The following is a 19,869-nucleotide window of genomic DNA, read 5'->3' on the forward strand; positions in this document are numbered from 1 at the left end:
GATTGTCTTGTTTTGCAGGCATGGGTGTACTCCTACTTTCCGGGCTTCGTGCCCAAGAGGACGGAGCCTGAGCCGTGGGCGTACCCGGTCGTGAGGGACTGGGTGGTGTGTGGTAGGAAGAGCCAACTCTCTTCTTACGATGTTTGTCGACGGGGCGTGAACGGCCTGAAGTTGAACGACGTAAGTATCTTCAACTACCTTTCTTCATCGTTATTTTCATTTAGGAGTATTCATAGGAATGGCCCCCCATTCCCGTTTAGAGTCGATCATAGGAATGACCTTTCGTTTACTTGTTTTAGTAAGTGCCCAGACCTTGGGTGGACTACCCCAACGCTCCGGCCTTCGTGGCTGAGGTCCTTCGACCCAGGAGCTCGAGTCGTTTGTTGCTGTTGACGTCTATGGGACCAGTGTGGTACCTAAGCGAGCGTTTGACTCGCCAGTGCTCTCGTGACACTTTCACGGTTCCTGTCGATCCTCCCCGGACAATGTTTAGGGAGCCTTCGGACGCTGAGAGAGAGGCTAATTTGGCGGATGTTGGTGGTGACGCCCTTCTCCTTCCTGGTGAGGAGTACTCTCTGTTTGTTCGCCAGAGGCTGGCGTACTGGCCGATCGTGGCAAGTATTTCACTTTCCTTTATTGAATTGATTTGATAAACTGACGAATGATTGTCAAATAAAGAATTCATTTGAACTTTGCAGGAGATTGAGGTGGCAGGCGTCGAGCCCCCAGCTTACCCAGAGACCCTTGAGTACACCGACGCGGCGGGGATGACGACGATCTCCGAGATCCGTGACTTAGGCGAGGAGGTGACGGATGCTAGTCTGGAGGAGTGGCAGCACTTAGTGAGGAGGGTAAGCCCCCAGCTCCGGCTTTCTTTTGCTGTTTTCATTGCATAAGAATGCATTCATCTATTATTGAAAACCTTTTGTTTATTGAAATGCATGTGGCGCGGTCTCAGCATGTGGCGTTGTGAAGGGTGGCCAACCGGCTGCGGGCCACGGCCATCGAGGCACTTGCGGGTGGCCGAGGACGACAGGTATGAACCCTTATTCTCTTTATTTTGATTTTTTTTTACAATTTCTCGCGTTTGTTTTGAATGAAATGATTGAAATGAGGCATTTCTTTATAACTTGCAGAGAGAGCGAGACCTGGAGCGTGAGCTGGCGTAGTCCCAAGAGGAGACAGCTCGCCTGTTGTGGGAGTTGGAGGTCAGGGATGCTGAGATTGCTGCCCTCGAGGCGACCGTAGCCGAGCTGAGTGGCGTCCAGGAGTAGCTGCTTTTCCTTTTGTTGTTGTCTTGTATGTACTTGTACATTGTGGACCTCGTTTTGGACTCTTTGGACCTGTTTTGGGCGAGAGCCCCCAGTTTGATGTATATATTGCATTTTGGTTGTATGTATGATGGCTTGAGTGCCTTCGCTGCTGGGTGTTTGTTATTCCTGCAGGTTAGTTTAGAAAACAGGTTTGGTAGATGACGGTTTGTGCCGTCATGCTGCCGAAATTTACGTAGAATTTACACGTAGAACACATAATATATACGTGACTTAAATTAGCGCAAAATGAGAAAAAAAGCAAAAAAGTGCCCGTAAATGAGCAAAATGACCTGAAAATGCGAAAAAAATTGCCCAGAAATGAGCGAAAATGACAAAAACTGCCCAAAAAATGGGTAAAAATGATTCGGTAGGGAGGGCTACCCCAAAACAAAACGTAAAAAGAAATGTATAAGTTTGAAATGAAATGTGAAATGAGGAGTGAAATAATTCCCCTAAAAATAGAAAAATAAAATGAAAAGGGTGAGTGTGCTCGTTTGGCGAGAATGTCGATGTTGTCTCGAAAAGCGTGCCCAGAAAATTAGGAAACATAAAACTTGGTAATTTGACGGAATTACCAAAATAATAACCTATAGGAATAGGAAATTATAGTCAAAATAAATTAGGAAAGATCCAAAGCTGAAAATCACGGAAATCAGCCTGGGGAAGAGGCGCAACAAGAGCTGCGACTCTTCGAAGAGGCGTAGCAAGAGCTGCGACTCTTCGAAGAGGCGCAGCAGATGCTGCGCCACTTCCCCAGCTGGTCAGACCTGACGGAAATTAGGAAACGGCTTTTAGTATAGATAGAGACGTCGGGGAAGCTTTTATTCACATAATTACTCCGTCTTTCTTCCGTCTATCTCATAAAAACTCTCCTATCTTCATAAGAAATTTCAAAATTATGGATGCCTTTGAAAACCGTCTCAAGGAGTGGACGAACGAGTTCACAAATGTTGAGAAACATGACATGGGTGCTTTAAATTTGAGATCGATCTTGAGTCTCAAATTGGTGAAAATAGTGAAACCTTTCTTGGATGCTTGTCTTGAATATTGGGACCCTAATTTCCACATGTTCGCCTTTCCTTGAGGCGATATTTGTCCTTTCTCGGAGGAAATAGCTGCTATTGGAGGATGGGATCCAGAAAATGCACCCGCTATACCTTTTAGCTCTCAAGGGTATAAGGGTAAATTTATAGACTTGCTGGGACTGACTAAGGCTGAGGTTGACCGTCTTGTGACCTCGAAAGGGGTCCGTATGCTTGATTTCATTGACCGATTCATAAGCAGGGAAGACCCTTCTATTGCTTATGTTGCGAGACGCAGGGCGTTCGGGTTTTGTCTACTTCACTGTTATGTCCTTCAAGGGCATGTTGACAAGGAGATGGGGGGGACCCTCGTTTCTTTAGCTTAGTGGAACAAATGGAGTTGCGCAGGAGCCCAGCATGCCTTTGTTTAAGAGAGATCATTCTGGGGCTGGACAACAGAAAAGCCAACCGCGAGCTTCCTTATTTGGGAAGTCCCATCATTTTGCAGGTAAGAACCCGCTTTCTTTTTTATACATGTGCCAACCGTTTTTTTTTTCATTTTTTTTTTCGTTCGTTTTTTTTTGTTTTTGGTTGACCATATGGGCATTAATTCCCGTCTTCTTTGCAGGTTTGGCTTATGGAGCGTCTGCGGTTGATCGAGCCACCAGTTAAAGTGCCAGGATACCATGCTCGGTCAATTGCGATGAGAACCAGGCTCTACATGGTGGACTTCACTCGGGTTTGCAACTATTGGGAGAACAAGTTGAAGAATGAAGGAGGTCCCTTGATCCGATGGATTGTGCCATGGTGGCATCTCAGGTCAGTCACCGGAGTTTCATCTTTAGATCCGACTCGGTCAGTTCGCATCCCTAGCTTGGAATTCATGATTTGCATCTTCCCGGAGAGATTGATGAGGCAAGTGGGCCTTAAGCAGAAGATTCCGAAGCTTGACCCTGTTCCTTAGACTGCATTGGCACATACTACAGAGATTCGTCGAGAGTGGGCCTTCAAGTGGGCTCAAAGGAACATGTGGTTCATACTTTCTCCTATTGGCTCCTTATGGATATCTGATTCATACTTGCAATGGAGGAAAGCTGGCACTCCTAAAGAGCGTGAGAAATTGAGGAAGCACGAGCCTGTTGACTACAAGATTCGCGAAGTAGCATAGGAGAACCATAAATACTTGACTGAAGAGGAGGAAGAGGCCGGATTCCGAGTCGTTCATCCGTCGAAGAAACCGAAGACCGCTCCTGCCGCAGGGATGGTGGTGAAGGCTAGACCGCGAGAGAGACCTTTGGTGATTAGGTCAGAGATAGCACAAAAGCGCCCGGCTCGTGGTCGAGACAAGAAGTATGATAGAAATGACAAAGGCAAAGGAAAGATGGAAGAGTAGCCTTAGTCGTAGTACTATTTATTATTATTATTATTATTTGTAATAAATGGCGGGGTTTTTAGAATCCTAGCCTAGCATTTATTTTTCAGCATTTTATATTATGTGGCATTTTATTATTATTTATGGAACAAATGAATAAAATATTTATTAGTTAATGAAACTATTTACATTTAAAATAATGGGTTGTATCCTGTAAAGGATTACCTACGTATTCATTAAAAAAATGAAATCAAACCCTTGCGCGTAGTTCGAATAAATGTAAAAGAATAATTGTTCTAAGCAAGAGCTTGTAGTGAACTAGAAAATAAGCATGAGCTTTACTTACTCCTAAAATACAACTCAATTTATTTGATGATATGAGGATGACGAAATGTCAAAATGCAAGAGCAAAGTGACATGAGCTTTATTTCAGCAAGCCAAGGGCCATTTTTATTTTGTGTCGCACGAGCGGCACGTAGGTGTCACGCGAGGCATGTTTCTTGTCCTACACTAGGCATAATATCGTTTCAGTTGATCGAGGTTGGTTGGGTTAGAAAATTCATTCCCATCTAAGTCTGTAATCCTAACCGCACCCCCAGAGAGTATGGACTTGACTAAGAATGGTCCAGCCCAGTTGGGTTTAAATTTTCCACGTGGATCGACAGGTAGTAGAGCTCTGACTGATTTAAGGACTAAGTCTCCTTCTTTGATGTTTCTGGGCTTAACCCTTTATTGAAGGCTCGTTTGATACGTGCCTGATATGTTTGCACATTATGCAATGCGCGCAATCTTCGTTCATCCAAGAGGATGAGTTCTTCATATCTGTCCCATTTCCAATCAGCTTCTGGAATTTGACTTTCGAGCAGAATGCATAAGGACGGGATTTCTAGTTCAACTGGTTGTACAGCTTCCATGCCGTTTGTCAAGTAGAAAGGAGTAGCCCTAGTGGGCGTCCTAACTGATGTGCGATAACCCCAAAAAGCGAATGGTATTTTGCTGGGCCAATCGCGATAATTGTCGATCATTTTCTTGAGGATAGTGACGACATTCTTGTTAGCTACCTCTACCGCGCCATTAGTTTGAGGTCTGTAGGGCGAGGAATGGTGGTGTTTGATCTTGTATTTGGCTAGTAATTGCTCAGTCTCAGCCTGAAAATGTGATCCATTGTCACTGATGATCTCATGTGGGCAAGCATATCGACAGATGATATTGGTTTGTATGAACTTTGCCACGTTCTTGGCTGTGAGACTAGTGTAAGATGCCGCTTCAACCCATTTAGTAAAATAGTCAAAAGCTACCAAAATGAAATAGTGGCCTCCTGTTCCGGCTGGAGTGATTTTCCCAATGATGTCAATTCCCCAAGCAGAAAACGGCCAAGGAGATGTCATGGTGTGAAAACCTGATTCCACGTGCCGTCCCTACTCTACTTGTCCCAAAGAAGGATGGGACGTGGCGAATGTGCATTGATAGTCAAGCCATGACTAACATAACTATCAAGTATCGTTTTCCTACCCCAAGGCTTAACGACATGCTTGATGAGTTACATGGGTCCGAGATCTTTTCTAAGATAGACTTAAGGAGTGGTTATTACCAAATGCGAATGAGAGAAAGGGATAAGTGGAAAACCGCATTCAAGACTAGACATGGGTTGTACGAGTGGACCGTCATGCCATTCGGATTGACCAATGCTCCGAGTACTTTTATACGACTCATGAACGAGGTACTCAAACCTTTCTTGAGCGGATTTGTTGTCGTCTATTTGGGTGACATTTTGGGGTACAGTCGAACTGAGAAAGAACATTCCCTACACCTTCGAGAGGTGTTCGACATACTTCGAGGGCATAAACTCTATGAAAAGAAGGAGAAGTGGTCGTTGTGGGTCGAGAGTGTCATCTTTCTCGACTATATGGTATCTAAAGACGGGGTTTCGGTGGATCAAATCAAAATTGAAGCAATCAAGTCATGGCCTACTCCTAAGACCACCACGGAGGTCCGATCATTTTATGGACTCGCATCATTCTATCGGAGGTTCATTCGGGACTTTAGTACCATTACTAGTCCTATCACCGAGTGTACGAAAAGGGGAACCTTCGTATGGACCCCGGCTGCTCAAAAGGCGTTCGAGAAGATTATTCAAAAACTTTGCGAGGCACCTTTATTGGCACTCCCAGATTTCACTCAACCATTCGAGGTGGAATTTGACGCAAGCGGTGTTGGAATTGGAACCGTACTAATACAAGGAAAGCGACCCATCACTTATTTCTCCGAGAAATTGAATGGAGCCCGGCTCAATTACTCGACGTACGACAAAGAATTTTATGCTATCGTGAGAGCTCTTCAACATTGGAGTCACTACCTTTGGCCGAGTCATTTCATCCTGCAGTCGGACCACGAATCACTGAAGCACATCAATGGATAACAAAAGTTAAACCCACGGCATGCCAAGTGGGTGGAGTTCCTACAATCCTTTCACTTTTCATCAAAGTATAAACATGGCAAGAGTAATGTGGTGGCCGATGCTATCTCAAGACGGTACTCATTATTGAACGTGCTCGATGTCCGATTACTTGGATTTGAGGCATTGAAGGATTACTACGAGCATGATCCCGACTTTGGAGAAACCTTCGAGATTTGCAAGCCCGGAACTCATGATGAGTTCATTATTCAAGATGGTTTCCTCTTCAAAGGTAATAGACTTTGTGTTCTAAAACTTCCAACTCGGGAACTTCTTATTCGAGAAGCTCATGGAGGTGGACTTGGAGGACATTTTGGGGTAAACAAAACTATAGATATTCTCAAAAAGCATTTTCATTGGCCCCAATTGCAAAGAGACGTGCAGGATGTGATACAAAGGTGGGAACCGTATCAAGTCAAAGAACCGTATCAATCACCAATTGACAAATACATTGATGAGAAGCTACATGGTGGGAACTCTAATTTCTTATTGAGGTCAATTTTCATGGAAGCTCATGATGATCTTGTTGTTTCGAGCAACCACTATTTGGATGTTGGTAGAATTGTGCATGAAAGGTGGTGGGAAGGAAATCACAAGAAGGTAAAGCGCAAGCAAAGATGGCACAAAATGGTTTTGACTTACAATACTCATTACAATTTCAAATCACTGGAGATGGATGAAGACTACATTGAACATGATGAGCTGAAGAAGATATCAACGGGGTGCGCAAATTGCTTCATGTTCTTAATCAAGTTTGAATCTAACTTCCAGATTTGTTTTGATCCCGGCGGCATCAAATATGATTCGACTAGGTGCTCGGGTTTGTTCGGGTTTATAATATTCATCTTTGATCCCGGCATACTGAGGCAAAGAATTGAGGACAATTCTTTTTTTAAGGGAGAGAATATGATGCGTATGGCGGGACGATTAATAAATGACCTGATGCGAATATCGACCCCATGAAAGAGGTTGTGCTCAATTTAGAGGACCAAGAAAAACCACGCCCAAGTAATGCATATTCACACACAAAAATTGGATGGGCTCAAATAAAAGAATGGAAATATGTGCAATCGAGACTCAAGAACCGTGGGAACGCTGAAACCATGTGGGAACAAAGGAAGTGGCGGCATCAAGCAAGGGGAGAGGGATGTGGCGACACCTAGCAAGGGGAGGAGAATTCCATTTTAGTTTTTTTTGCATTTTCAAACTAGGTTGAATAAAAAGTTGACAAAAGAGTCTAGGTTGTGAGTTCTATGTTTTCATTCATCCTAGAACTCACAAATTAGCATTAAATGCTTGCTTGGAGGCCAAGGCTTTTGTCCTATATAAAGGACCTAGCCTCCCTCATTTGTAATCATCCAAGAATTAAGAAAAACCTTTTAGAGAGAGAAACTTGTGTTTCAATCTTTTTAAAGAGTCGATGCTTTCGAGTCTTGCCTTGAACTAAGGACGTGCTCCGCAGTTTAAGTCGAATTACTTGACGGGTTTTCGATTAATTCCCCATTGTTATCGCTATAAGTCTAGTGATAGCAAATATCCCATTGGGTCGATCTCTTCACAAGAAATCGAAACAAAAGACTTCCGCTTCGCCAATATCACGCCAAGTGACACGAACTGTGTTAGAAATCTATATCTCATTACTGTACATATTCATATATGTGATAATCTATTTAGTCATAAAATAAATTGTGATCTTATGCATGCAAACATAAATAAATATAGAGAAGAAATCATTTTCCTTACTTATGAAATTTCGGATTTAGGGCACAAGTGAGTTCTCCTACTCACTTGTTCTTGAGCTTTCCTCTTAAATGGAAGAACAAGGATTCAAAGATATAATCCCTCCCAAAGATATATACCCAAGATAACCTCTTAAAGACTAATATTATTTGAACTAGAAGAATATTAATCTTACTAAAATTGACCCCAAAATTATTTTGGTCTCTTGTTTTTCGGTCAAGAGAGTAGGGAAGAAGGAGTAATTTTTCTCTCTAAATTCTATATGTTTTAGATGTGTAAAAGAATGAATGAATACACCATACTATTGTAGTGTATATTAGGGAAAATTATAGAGAAAAACCCTTGGCCTTTTGCTCTAGGAAAACCGGGTAGGGGGTGAAAAAGGGGCCAATGCATGACACTTACTTCTACCCATAAAATGTAGGTATGTAAGAGTAGGTATTAGTGTGATGATTACACTTTTAAATAAAATATAAAGCACACTTAATACCCTAATCCACCCTAATATTTTCGGTACATTTTGTGTAAAATGGAAAGTCCATTTTACACATTATTTTGTCAATTTGTCACATGTAACATGTTCCAAGACATTATGTGTATAAAATGTATTTTTAACAATTAAAAATCAACATATTTATAAAATATGTCACTTATAAAATTAACCTAGTAATTCATAATTACTTGTACCAAAAAGTGTTCCCGAATTATAAACTACAACATTCTGTATTTATAATAATTTATTCATTTCGTTTCAATTGTTTCTGTAAAAAATGATTTCATCTAAGTAATAAAACAATTCTATTACTTAGACCGTATCTTATTTAATCAAATTACAATGAGACACGTAAATATTACTTCCAAAATCGTCCGTCAATTTTAAGTAAATTAATTAACTCGTATCGTCATACGATCAATTAAATATTCAATTAAGAGTGTTACCCTTTAGGTATGACCTAAGGGGATCAACTGATCACCACCGTTGCACGACAATAATGTCAAACTCTAGTCAGCCAATCATTACCGATATGTGTGGACCAGTTGACTGTAAAATTATTACATCGCACATGTATTTTGAAAATGAGACTTAAACATGTGATCATCATGATCGACAGTTGTGATCGCATTATTGTCGGAGGACACATATTCCAACAATCTCCCACTTGTCCTCGACAAGTGTGCGTCACCAATTCTCTTGTCCTATTACTATCTCCCACTCAATGCAAGGTGTCTTTCGGGTCGTACTTGCAAGTGATCATATCGAGAGTGGTTTCCTCGATCTGGAGAATAACTGATTGACCAGAATTATCCACCATGGATACATTCCGAGCGTGGCCACGCATTTCTAGTTCATTGCTCCTCGAGTGGCCCTGAGATATTGTTATAACCCTGACAAGGGGTGGACAATTCCTATCGCACTTATTCCCTTCGACTAGCCACAGCCATCATAACCCAAAATATGCCCTTTTTGAAGGAAATGTAGATTCATATACACTTTAACATACTCATATATGTTTAAAATAATTTGTCATAAAATTAAAACGGATTTTATGCATGCAAACAATAATATAAAAGAAGAGAAATAATGTCCTTACATTCAATATTTCGGCTATATTGGGCACAAGAGAGATCACCTTTCTCTTCTTGTTCTTGAGCTATTCCAATGGATGAACAAGATCTAAGAATAAGATCTCTCCCCAAGCTTTATACCCAAGGCTTAACACTTAATCTAATTAATATTATGAATACTAGTATAATATTAATCTAGTAGAAAAATGACCCAAAATTATTATACATACTTAATAATTTCGGCTATATGGGAGAGAAGAAGAAGAGAGAGTTTTTGTCTCTCTAGAAATCTCATATTTTTGATGAGTAAAAGAATGAATAATCATCCACTACCTCTTAGTGAATATTAGGCAAAAATAAGAAAAACAAACTCAAGTGTTTTTACTTCCCAAAACCGGTGGGAGTGGAGGAAGGAAAGAGCCAATGCATGAAATTGTTGCTCTTAACAATGTTCATAGGCTTGCATGGCTAGATTACTTTATAATCATTATGTTTTCTTATTTAAAATATAAACACAATATTAAGTCCATTCCCCTCTTATTTTCGGCACTTTACATAACATGGTGTCCATATTATTTTTGTCAATTGTCTATATGTCACATGTCACATGTCACATATATTTGTTATGTAATTTTTAACATATTAAAAATCAACGTATTATCAAAAATACGTCACATACAAAAATTGACTTAGTAATTTCACAATTACTCGTACCAAAATATTTTACCACTTTATAAATCACAACAGTTTGTATTTATAATAATTCATTCAATTCAATTGTTACATTAAACAATTATTTCATCCGAGTAATGATACAATTCAATTACTTGGACCGTATCTCATTTAATCACATTTCAATTTGATACGTAAATTTTACTTTCAAAATCGCCCGTCAATTTTCAAGTAATTTAATCAACTCGTAACGTTATACGATTAATTAAATAATCAATTAAGTGTATTGCCCTTTAGGTATGACCTAGGGGTCAATCGATCACCACCGTCACACGACAAGAATGTCAAACTCTAGTCACCAATCATTACCGATATATGTTGACCAGGTTGACAAGAATAATATTACTTCCCAATTGTATTCTTAAAATGAGATTTAGTAATGATATTTAAATCATGTGATCGCACTATTGTTGAGGACACATTTCCCAACAATCTCCCACTTGTCCTCGACAAGTGTGCGTCACCAATTCTCTTGTCCTATTACTATCTCCCACTCAATGCAAGGTGTCTTTCGGTCGTACTTGCAAGTGATCATATCGAGAGTGGTTTCCTCGATCCGGAGAATAACGATTGACCGGATTTATCCACTCTGGATACCTTCCGAGCGTGGCCACGCATTTCCAGTTCATTACTCCTCGAGTGGCCCTGAGATATTGGTTTAACCCTGACAAGGGGATGGACAATTCCTATCGCACTCATTCCCTTCGACTAGCCACAGCCATCATAACCCAAAATATGCCCATTTGACCCCATTTACGAAGGTCGTAGTAACACAAATCAAAGTTAATCTGAAACTGAGCCATCTTAGGTGAATAGTCTTTAGTCAAAAGAATCGACTCATTAGAATACTATAGCAGCTCTTGCCACGACCAGGCTATATAAATTTGCCAGAACTCTATAAGCGGTCATAAGGCCCGACAAGGTGTTCCTAACATCTGCCTATGTGATCGACTAGTCATCTCACATGACTGTATGGCACTTGAACTTGCCATCAATCGCATCACACTCTAGTCACTTCGAGACGTCACCTCATACAAGTGACTATGGGCGAATACAATGCTAATCCGTGTTCACTTTAACGGGGTTCAACGTTGTCTCTACAACCCGTTTGGATGTAACAAAGTATAATAAAAGAGTTTTAAAATAAAACTCGAACGACAAATGTGATTATCACATATGAATAGTCAATGCCTGATTACTATTTCATGTTCTATAATCTAATTTGATCTTGTACGTAGTTGCTCATTTCAATTCAATTGAAATGACATGACTCATCATGTTTAGCCTTTGAGAAGGCTTTGGTTAGTAGGTTTTATCAATTTCTTGTACCTTACTCAACCTTACTACATACTCGTTTTCCTTTGTAATGTATACATTTGCATCACAAAACTTTCTGAGTACGTGTCGAGATCCAATCAAGACATAGGCCCTCTTAGCCTAAGAATAGCTCCCACTGTTTTCACAGTGTGCGGGACTCTTCCTTCTTGCACATCCCATGATTGCAAGTGTACTCAATTTCCGTTATAAATATCTCTCATTGTTCTTTATTGCCTAGAACGATTCTAGAAAATCTACTTCTTAATTATCATAACCACAATGGTATCTTAACCATCATAATGTGTTTTGATTATGGTTTTGTCGGAAACCATGCGCAACCTCAATTGTCAATTGTCACTTGTGTAACACCCTTACACAAAATTGCATCATAAACACTTTGCATTATAGCCTTAATGCTTCTGCAAGCACTTAAGGACAATCTTTATGGCATACTTGGCAAAGATTACTTAAATTCGATTTTGAAAACAATTCATCATACTCAAAGTATATGAAGTGTTACACATCATTATTCATTTAATTGATCCGGCAGCGGAAGCAAATGGAATCAATCAAATATGTTCAATTTAATTGAACTAGTCATGAATCTTATCAACATAAGACTTCTTCGACGATATATCATGTGGATTTATTTTCATAAATCCGGATATTCAAGATGTATCATAATACTCCAAAAGTCTTAAATCATTCTCAATGATCAATATGTCATCCACATATCGGACTAATTAAAATTTCCGTAACTCCCACTAAACTCCATGTATAAACACAACTTCTCGACTTATCGAGAAATGTTTTATCACATGATCAAAATGTTGATTCCAACTCATTGATGTCATACTTAAGACCATCTCTTAAGTTGCTCATTTCTTAGGATTGCAAGAATCTTCAAAACTCAAGACATGTATTGAATACATTCCTTCTAATTGAAGAAGTGGGTTCTAGATTCACTCGCTATGTATTTCATAATAATGAAACACAATCCCTAAGACGATCCAAATAGACTTAAGCATTTCAATTGGTGCAAAACCCTTTGCAACCAATCAAACCTTGAAATCTCTCTTTATTAGTGCAAAACCCTTTGTCACTAATCAAGCCTTTTATTTCGGATTTTCATGGCTCTAAGCCTTGTATTGAGTTGTGACTCAAACACTCTTATGTAAGTCATATGTTCATTACTTTCCAGAAGTAATCAATCTTGAATCAAACAATTTCTTTGTAAGTTATAAGCTCTTTACTTTCTTAAAAGTAACATGAATTCATCATTTTTAACAAGTGACGAATTTTAACCTCCTAGGTTTTGAAGAAACAATGTCTTACACAAAACGTCTCATGTAGCCAAGAAAGACCAGTTTCTTGCGACAACGTTTTACACAAAACATCTCACGTAGCCAAGAAAGACCAGTTTCTTGCGACATATTCTCTTTGTGGCTCTTTGAATAATTTCTCCCACTCTGTCTTCTAAAAATAAACTTGTATTTTAGAAAGACAGCTTCATGAGCCGCAAACCCGTTGTACTCGTGAAAAATGAAAGGGAAAAATGAGCATTTGTTTCTTGTGAAAACTTACAACCATGGTACCCTTACCATTTCATATCTCATATGATTCGATTTAGTGGAAAAATTAATTTAGACAAAAATGATAAAATCCCCAAAAGGATCAAGCAACTCAAAGTAACTTGATTGAAATCCAAACCATATCGAATAGCGTTTGATTTCTTATCTAATCACACATTATTTCATAATGCGTGCTAAGAGAGATTAACTTGTGATACTATATCACATTTCCTTTGGCTTATATCAAAGTCTTCACTTTGATAATCCCATCACGACTAAATCGTGATTCCTTGAACTCTTTGAAATTCTTCAAAGATTTCTCCTTTTACCTTATTAAGTGAACATTCTTGCGTCAACTTAAATCGTTGGTAAAAGAAAATGATCAACCTATTTTGGATCGATGATATACAACCTCGATTTCCTTTTCAACCAAAAGGCACGAGATATCTTGCTTTGAATACAAGATACGCATATACCATTAACAATCTAATGGTTTCAAGAGTACTCGATAACTCTTTGCGTTCATCATTCCAAAATTTTAAGGTTTAATCTTGGGTTACCAATTTGAGTCTTGTATCATCTTCATGATATATCGTTCTAGTTTGGTTTAGAATATTATTACCTTGATAATGGGCTAGCCATACATCAAATCATGGTGTAAAGGGTCACAAAGGTGAAAACCTCTTTTGTATCTTAACAAGTTTATATTCTTATTTAGAGTTTATGCACTTAATAGTCATAATTAAGTACAACTTTAAATCCAAAAACTAGATTGAGTACACAATTACTCTATCTCTCGATATTATTGTTGCTAGTCGTCATATTCTAATCATCCTATGTATCAAGTACAATGATGAAAACCTCCCTTGGTTTCTAATATTGACGAAGTAGTACTAGCAAAATTTTATGTTTAATCAAATAAACAATTTAAAGAAGAAGGTCCCATTAGATGTCCCACAACTAACTTGTTGATTCTTCAATAATTTGGGGTAGTTTCCTTTCTCGTGTCCAACATTTTAAGACAATGGAAACTTTAACGGTCGGGATTGATAGGTTTAGTATCGTTATTCTCAACAACTTTACCTTTAACATTACCTTGTATCAATTCCATTATTATTTTTACTTCTTGAACCTCGTTCTCATCTTAACGGTTTGAGAGAATGCTCCCACTCATTTCAATGAGTCTTTGCTCTGAGAAGCAAAATTGAATTCATGAAGATTACTCTTCATTTGTTCGTTTTAGTCTTAAAAACTTTCATTGAAGTGGTTGCGTTATTTTGGTCAATTACGAATTATTGACAAAACTAATTACCAAAACAATTTTATCGCTTCGATGTACTTAATGCATTTAAGTACATGAAAAAAAAACAATCCATTGCAAGTAGATGTGTTAGTCAAGAATCAAAAACCTGTTTGATAATGAATAACTTTAATCTATACTCTTTACAAGAGATCCTTAGCAATGGTTCATTTGAGGTTTTAGAAGCAAACTCATATTTGTCTTTAGTTACGATGTTTTAATGGAGATTTGTATCAAAATCGAAATGATATCGTATATGAATTGTGGTAAAGAAATAGAACAATATAAAAACGGAATAGTGGAAAACTTAACATTTATCGTTACATTAATACTTGTAAACAAGTATAGCATTTACATAGTGACCTCTACCCAACTATGATAAATGATTCCAAGACCCAAATTCATATCGACTTAGGCACGGTAGGGCCGATTCATCCTTTATCAATATAACTCGGTGGATTAACGTTTAATCGATTCTACTTTTAGAACTCTTAGTCGATAACATTACATTAACATTTATCTTTAGCCCAAAACACATTCGACAAGGGCACGGTAGGGCCGATACATCCCTTATCAAAAACTTTTGTTGAGTTCAATCCAAATTTCGAATAAATGTGTCCATGATCCAAATCCATATCAACTTGGGCACGGTAGGGCCGATACATCCCTTATCAACATGAATTCGGTGGATTAACATTCATCACCCACTTCCCCTACGTAACAAGGTTTGTACCCCGGTAGGGCCGAGTGCACTCCCCCGCGAAATAGGTTTTCATGGTTTCTACTATTTGGTAAGGCTATATCTCAATTAATTGTTTTAGCGAGAGGTCATGTCAATTTATTATCTATCACGTTTTAAGTGAACTAAAGCGGTGAACTACGATAATTGTAATTGACACGGTCGATAAACTCGATAAAAGACAATGCATGTTTTAGTTATGGCGATTTAGCGATGCATGTGACATAAAATAAAATGCAAGCATAAAAGAATAAATAAATCCTAGTATGGCCTTTCCTAAAAAGAAAAACTCTTTAACTATTACATATTCGGAAACCAACTCCATTGGTCCCTTGAACTTCGGTTGTGGCACGCATCTCGATGTAACACCGTCTTTAGGAACTCCGGAATGAATAAAATTACATAATATCCTATTATACATTTGTAACTAAAATAAAATAAATCTATTAAATTACAAAACGGTGATACGAAATCACAATAAAAATTACAACCGAATTGATATTCCCATACATTTCGGGAAATACCAATTAAAATCTAAGGCCATACTAAGTAAAATTACATAATTCAAAATTACATAAATTAAAATTATGACAATCATAAAGAAAAACAGCATTATAATATGTATGAACATGCTCAATTTTTATGCTAAATCGCCTTTTAATTAGCCAATATCGTATATTACTCGGTTTTTACGGATTTGCGTGATTTCAACATTTTTATAATCACAAAAATACATAAACTCATATTTATGCATAAGTTAATTACCCTAACCTCTTAGGACTCAAAATATAGTCTTCACTAATAATTTGACCATAATTAACTTTTATTTACAAAATTGTTCATAAATGGACCAAAAATTACAAAAATAAGCTATTAGACTTCAAATAAATCACAAAATTCCAAATAAATTCAAAATTTGAAATTTAAAATTCATGAACATTCTGGAAAAATCCATGACACTCATAATGTTCAAAATCTTAGGTTAAAAAATTTCGAAATTTTTCCGGAAAAACAATGTTGCGGTTTATCGAAATTTAATAAAATAATCATAAGAACATGGAAAAATTATTTTCATTAACTTTTCAACTTTAGATCTGAAAAAAATATAATAAAATGCAACATTAGACGTTTTTCCTAAGTTATAGATTATATTTTATTAATTTTCACTAATAATGTCACTATTTATGACATTTTTCTTCAAAAATTCATAAATCATGCTAAAAGACTTCTTTATAGCCAATTATTTTACACACACCTTGTAAAATTGCATGTGACAACATATAAATTTTCTATGACCAGATTCGAAATTTAACTCATATTAACCTATTTTTCTCTTAAATCCGAATTTAAAAATGAAAAATTCATTTTTCGAGCATAACAAGTGCAAAAATTATGAAAATTTACAGGTTATCTCAAAATAATATATGTAACAACATATCCAAAAACCAAGTGAAAATTCGAAGTATAGCTATTTTTAGACCAAAAATGACATTTTTACTCATAAAATCACATTTAAATGCCATTATTGTAAATTATGAACAATAAAAATCCGAAAAATTAACCAAAATATCCTAAAACACTTTAGGACCAGAAATATTAACATGCATGTAATAATTTCGTGATATATCATAATAACACAAATTTTACAAGTTTTATTTTGTTATTCATATAACTCGGAAAAACTTTTAACCAATTTAGTATGTATAATACTTTTGGGTCATTTTTCTACTAGATTAATATTATACTAGTATTCATAATATTAATTAGATTAAGTGTTAAGCCTTGGGTATAATACATAGGGAGAGATCTTACACTTAGATCTTTATTCTTCCATTGGAAAAGCTCAAGAACAAGAAGAGAAAGGTGATCTCTCTTGTGCCCTAATAGCCGAAATCTACTATGTAAGGACATGATTTCTCCTCTATTTATATTATTGTTTGCATGCATAAGATCCGTTTTAATTTTATGACAAATTAGTTTAGACATATATGAGTATGTTTTATGTATATGAATCTACATTTCCTTCAATCGGTATCATGAGCCACGGTTGTTTGCATGCAAATTGGTTAAAAGTTTTTCCGAGTTATATGAATAACAAAATAAAACTTGTAAAATATGTGTTATTATGATATATCACGAAATTATTACATGCATGTTAATATTTCTGGTCCTAAAGTGTTTTAGGATATTTTGGTTAATTTTTCGGATTTTTATTGTTCATAATTTACAATAATGGCATTTAAATGTGATTTTATGAGTAAAAATGTCATTTTGGTCGAAAATTAGCTATACTTCGAATTTTAAGTTGATTTTTGGATATGTTGTTACATATATTATTTTGAGATAACCTGCAAATTTTCATAATTTTTGGACTTGTTATGCTCGAAAAATGAATTTTTCCTTATTAAATTCGGATTTAAGAGAAAAATAGGTTAATATGAGTTAAATTTCGAATCTGGTCATAGAAAATTAATATGTTGTCACATGCAATTTTACAAGATGTGTGTAAAATAATTGGCTATAAAGAAGTCTTTTAGCATGATTTATGAATTTTTGAAGAAAAATTAGCATAAATAGTGACATTATTAGTGTAAAATTAATAAAACATAATCTATGACTTAGGAAAAACGTCTAATGTTGCATTTTATTATATTTTTCAGATCTAAAATTGAAAAGTTAATGAAAATAATTTTTTCCATGTTTTTATGATTATTTTATTAAATATCGATAAACCGCAACATTGTTTTCCGGAAAATTTTCGAAATTTTTAACCTAAGATTTTGAACATTATGAGTGTCATGGAATTTTTCCAGAATGTTCATGAATTTAAATTTCAAATTTTGAATTTATTTGAAATTTTTCGATTTATTTGAAGTTTAATGGCTTATTTTTGTAATTTTGGTCCATTTATGAACAATTTTGTAAATAAAAGTTAATTATGGTCAAATTATTAGTGAAGACTATATTTTGAGTCCTAAGAGGTTAGGGTAATTAACTTACGCATAAATATGAGTTTATGTATTTTTGTGATTATAAAATGTTGAAATCACGCAAATCCGTAAAAACCGAGTAATATACGATATTGGCTATTTAAAGGCGATTTAGCATAAAAATTGAGCATGTTCATACATATTATAATGCTGCATTTTTCTTTATGATTGTCATAATTTTAATTTATGTAATTTTGAATTATGTAATTTTACTTAGTATGGCCTTAGATTTTAATTGGTATTTCCCGAAATGTATGGGAATATCGATTCGGTTGTAATTTTTATTGTGATCTCGTATCACCGTTTTGTAATTTAATAGATTTATTTTATTTTAGTTACAAATGTATAATAGGAAATTATGTAATTTATTATGTAATTTTATTCATTCCGGAGTTCCAAAAGACGGATTACTTCAAGAATGACGATACATAAAGACGGTGTTACCTCGAGATGCGTGCCACAACCGAAGTTCAAGGGACCAATGGAGTTGGTTTCCGAATATGTAATAGATTAATAGTTTTTCTATTTTAGGAAAGGCCATACTAGGATTTATTTACCTTTTATGCTTGCATTTTATTTATGTCACATGCATCGCTAAATCGCCATAACTAAACATGCATTGTCTTCTTTTATCGAGTTTATCGACCGTGTCAATTAAAATTATCGTAGTTCACCGCTTTAGTTCACTTAAAACGTGATAGATAATAAATTGACATGACCTCCCGCTAAAACAAACAATTGAGACATAGCCTTACCAAATAGTAGAAACCATGAAAACCTATTTCGCGAGGGAGTGCACTCGGCCCTACCGGGGTACAAACCTTGTTACGTAGGGGAAGTGGGTGATGAGTGTTAATCCACCGAGTTCATGTTAATGAGGGTTTCATCGGCCATACCGTGCCCAAGTTGATGTGGATTAGGATAATGGACACATTTATTCGAAATTTGGATTGAGCTCAACGGAAGTATTCGCGACCGTAGTTGCATGTGTTCCGGGCTATTGATAATTATTAGAGTAATTTTATCGACCAAGAGTTCTAAAAGTAGAATCGATTAAAATGTTAATCCACCGAGTTATATTGATAAAGGTTTCATCGGCCATACCGTGCCTAAGTCGATATGAATTTGGGTCTTGGAATCATTTATCTAGTTGGGTAGAGGTCACTAGAAAAATGCATAAAACTTGTTTAAATCATACATTTTTACGAGTATAATTAAAACGACAAATGTTTTACTCCTTATATTTTGTTTTGTAGACCACTTCTTATTCATAACAAATGGCAACACCAACTCCTAATGCTACACCACTCGCTACTTCATCTTGGCTCCGATCCTTTATGGATCGATGTAAACTTGAAAAGAATGGGTCAAATTTCTCCGAGTGGGATGCCCAACTCAAATTAGCCGCCGAGGGTGACGACAAGCTTCGTTACCTTACCGAGGCCTCTCCACCCGAACCCTCCACTAGGTCCACCGCGGCCACTAGGGAAGCCTATGAGGCTTACCAAAAGGAGTCCGCCGCAATGAAAAATGTATTAATATTTGCGATGGAGGCGGAACTCCAAAGGAGAGCCTTCAAAATGGGCAATGCTAATGAGATTTACTCCAAACTTGTGACCATGTTTTCACAAACTCCGCGGATCGTCCAATATGAGGCGGCCGTGGCATTCTTTGATCTCGACTTCAAAGAGGGCCAAAAGGTTAGCCCTCATGTGCTCAAACTCATGGAGCTTGTCGAGACCTTGAAGATTC

This window comes from Silene latifolia, chromosome 1 (genome assembly GCF_048544455.1).
Source record: "Silene latifolia isolate original U9 population chromosome 1, ASM4854445v1, whole genome shotgun sequence".
Taxonomy (NCBI): Eukaryota; Viridiplantae; Streptophyta; class Magnoliopsida; order Caryophyllales; family Caryophyllaceae; genus Silene; species Silene latifolia.